General features: G+C 47.0%; 1 protein-coding gene across 1 annotated transcript in view; it reads right to left on the reverse strand.

The window, feature by feature from the left end:
* Positions 1-3004, reverse strand: part of sema6bb (sema domain, transmembrane domain (TM), and cytoplasmic domain, (semaphorin) 6Bb) — a gene marked incomplete at its 3' end in the record, with an annotated part of 115712 nt that extends 112708 nt beyond the window's left edge. Inside the window, exon 1 of the mRNA XM_080032961.1 lies at positions 2661-3004. The remainder of the gene's footprint in view (positions 1-2660) is intronic.
* Between the last annotated feature and the right edge of the window lie 941 nt (positions 3005-3945).

The following is a 3945-nucleotide window of genomic DNA, read 5'->3' on the forward strand; positions in this document are numbered from 1 at the left end:
AAGGGTAATGTGTGTACGATGGAATGTTGCAGATCTCCCCAAATTAACTAACTTTATAATAAATCACTGGGCACTGCTAGCCAAGGATTAGCCGTGCTCCAGTGAGCAGTTTGTTAAAGCTGCGTGGAGAAGCACTGGGGACGGAGAAAATGTCGCCAAAAACTGCAATCAGCCACACTGGGACCTTGGAACGCTACAAACCCCCAGCCTGGTTTCCTAAGCACACATTTAGCCTTGTTATCGGAGTTCTCCATTGACACAAAATCCCGCTCCTATATTGGGGGAACTTCTTTTTTCTTCCACGTTTTGGGTTCTCTCCTAATCACTTTAAGTGTCCGGGACATCAGCTCTAGCATCAGGTACACCGTCTCCTTTGATTGCTTTCCTTATGTCTGCCCTACATGTCTGCGATCTTGCTCCCTACTGATTCATTTCTTTCGGTGGGAGTAATACTTCCTACAGTCTGGTTATTTATATACTGACTGAGACAACATGTATTCCTTTATTCCTTCTCCCCTGTATGCAGAAGGAAATTAAAACTCTTTGGAGGACGCTTGTAATAAAATCCTTCAATTTTATCAGAACAAAAGGGACGAAACTGTTAAAAATCTTGACAAAGGCCTCATGTTTTGTAGTGGTTACAGTACACTCTGTCAGCCTCTGGATCATTTTGGTTCCCTATTCTTGTTAAGTCCAGTGCTGCTGCTAAGTGAGACACTGTATATATATGATTTATTTTTGGGAAGATTTTTTACCTCAACAGTTTTCGAAAGATGACTTGGAAGTATACTAGCAGCCGCCAGTGATTATATTTCTCAACTCGTGCGAAACAAAATGTGTCCTTGACTTTAGAACAAATGAAAACTAGACCTGGTACAACGAGTAGATCAGAGATTGTATCAGACAGGTATTTCCTCTGTTGTCTATTAATTCATTCCTTGTGATGATAGCGCTTCTCTTGTAATTGCTGCCGTGGCGTGATGGGACTACAAGAGGAAGTCAGCACATGAGAGAAAGGGGGCAATGCTCCTCTCTGCTGTCACGTCCAAGAAGCTGCAACACTGTGATTAGACAATATCTGCTTTATGATCCTCCCTCCTTTCATATTTCATCTTAACACCTTTCTTTTTGCTAGCCATGGCATCTTCCTTGGTTGCATTGCTGTTACTGTAAAAAAAAAAAACACATAGCCTGGTGCGGTCCATCCACCCTTGATGTAGCATCCAAGCAACAAGGTTGACGGATCTATGTGTAACCTGTGGCAGCACCCATGAGCCCTGGCTGTCAGAGTGGGTGACAGCCCAGAGGAAGAAGAATTAAAGAGGCCCTTGTCCTCCAAGGCTGATTGACACAGTCAGGGGGACATAAAGGTTTGTTGAGGTGCTGGTACTCCCTTGGCTGTGTCTACCCTGGCACTGGACAAGGAGCACTGTCTCACTTTCTCTCTCTAGCTCTGTCCCTGTCTCTCTCTCTCGTCTTACTCTTCCCTCCTCTCACACACTCTAGGGCTCATAATAGGAATGCTCCAACCCGTGGGGACTTCACTTACTTCTCTTTCTCTCTTTCCAGTCCACAAACCTCAGCGTTGGACAAAAGGCAGCTGAAAGGCAATTTGAATTTGAAACAGGGGCCACAACAAAAAAACACGCAGCTCCCAAATGGCAAAACTTTAGGAGATTTGGAGCCAGTCATTGATAGTTAGCGGCCCTTGAACAAAGAGCAAAAAATTTGATTCTGACACTTTCCAGCACACCAGCTCAGTGTACTGTAAAGAAAGCAGCTACTGCAGAGGATAAGGGAGGGATGGCAGAGCCTGAAGGAAAGAGTAATAGTGGACACTAGGGGCCCGGTGGGTAGGACTGAATATACACAACCTCTAGCAGATAACATGCAATTACACAACACACACTATGCAAAGAGCACACTCACACACATGCATACACACACACACACACACACACACACACACACACACACGCACACACACACGCACAAACTACACAGTAACAGGGAGTGAAGTGCCACATTTTGACCAATCCCATGGTGAAGTCACAGGCAGTCTCAGCCTCAACAGTTCTGCAACTCAGTGGCTTTCAAAATGAGGTTTTCTACCTAGGCAATAAATCAATTGTTGCCAAATTACTATTGGCAAAGCAAGGAAAGTCACAGATTTCTCAAATGAAACGGGTCCAAGAGGATAACCTGTTTAATTAAGGTGGGTGAGTGACACTGGGGTATTGACAGCCCCCTAAGCCATAATGTAGCCTACAGTAACAAATCAATATGTAACCTTCAGCCATTCTGAATAACACGATCTGCTTCATATCAATATCCAATCAATGGCTGGTTTATGAAGTGCATCTTCAGCTCCAGACAGCTGAAAGCTGCTTGTTGGTGCGTGGCTGCAAGCTACGCAGTATGAAATGAGGATTATACAATGAAACCTACCGCAAAGCCCAGGTGCGAAAGATTATAGAGGCAGCTTTTGTGTATTGTTTCAGTTCGTTTCAAGCAATTACCGCAATTGAATTCCTTCTTCTTATCAGCGGCAACACCATTTATCCACAGCATCAAGGCGCGACAGAAGCTGTGCACCCGGAGCGCACCGCCACCAGCACCCACCACACAGACCCCCACACCGGACAGCTTAGGTCACTTACCTCTGGTTATTTGGGGAAAGGTGTCGCCTGCAGTCGACGGACAGTATAATTCGTTTGTCAAGTCCCGCTGGATACAAAAAAAAAATCCGAGAGTGATCAGAGGAGAGAGGGGGCTCGTTAGTGCGTCCTCAGATCCTGCGTGGGGCTTTGTAAACTACTCCTCCCTGTCGCACCTGTCTCTGGCAAAAAACTGATCCCGTACGCCGGCCTGACATCCCTAGGACAACTGTCTCGGGGGGTTGTGTGTCCGCGCCCCCCTGCTAGGTTCAACACAGACACACACTCTCTCTCACACACACAAACACGGCACCACCACCTGTCCCCGGTGCAAAACAGCCCACAAAGAGCTTCTATGTCGCGTAACGACACATGGCATTCTCCGTTGAGTCTGCAGCAATACTCCCTCACAGACAGCCGCCCGAGATCCCCAAGTGATCTGGAAACGCTGGAGGCAAGTCAATGATGAAAAGGAGAACGCAATAATGACCCATCCAGCACCCCACTGGCACCGAACCATCTGCAGCGTTTGGCAATTCTACATCTGCTGCTCTCGTGGCTGGCTCGCCCAGTTGTGTTATCAATCTTCCGTCCCCTACAATAGTTGGTCTATTTTGCCGCTGCGCACGACTGCTGCTCTGTCATTGCTGCGTCTTTTCCACCTCGGGTTTTTTTTAACTGGAAGAAAAAAGACTGTCCTCCCATCTGCCTAACGCGCCCGCTTGTACACAGAGCCGGGCTTAGGGTCCAGTGCAAAGTCCCATTCACCGGTTTATTTAAAATAGTTCCTGCTCCTCGCGCCGCACTCGGGAGCTTGTGTGTGTGTGTGTATGAGGCGGGGACGGGGTGGTCCACGGCGTTTGTCTTCTAGCGGTTGTGTGAGCTACAGCATCTCTGGCACTAGCTGCTCCCCGCTGTCATCCACAAGAGACTCCTGAAGCATGCTGCTCGTGCCAAAACCTGAAGCAGAATAATGCTGCGACTGGAATGGAATTGATTAACGTCTAATTGGGTTGCATTGTGAAACGTCAACTCCCTAAAAAACAACACAACTCATAAATATCAAAGTCTTCAAAGTCAAGCTCAATGCGGCAAACACTTTCTTACTGAATGTTATGGTGTCAGAGCCGAAATGAGTCCACCATGTTTGACAAGGCCAGGGTAAACTTTATGTCAAGAGACATTTAGAACATTTAGACACTAACGGACGCACGCACTGTATGAGATAATGCCACCCCAATGTTTGGAGACACTGAAACAGGGTGTCAGACAGTAAGTGCACCCGGAT

This window comes from Ammodytes marinus (genome assembly GCF_949987685.1).
Source record: "Ammodytes marinus genome assembly, chromosome: 8".
Classification (NCBI taxonomy): domain Eukaryota; kingdom Metazoa; phylum Chordata; class Actinopteri; order Uranoscopiformes; family Ammodytidae; genus Ammodytes; species Ammodytes marinus.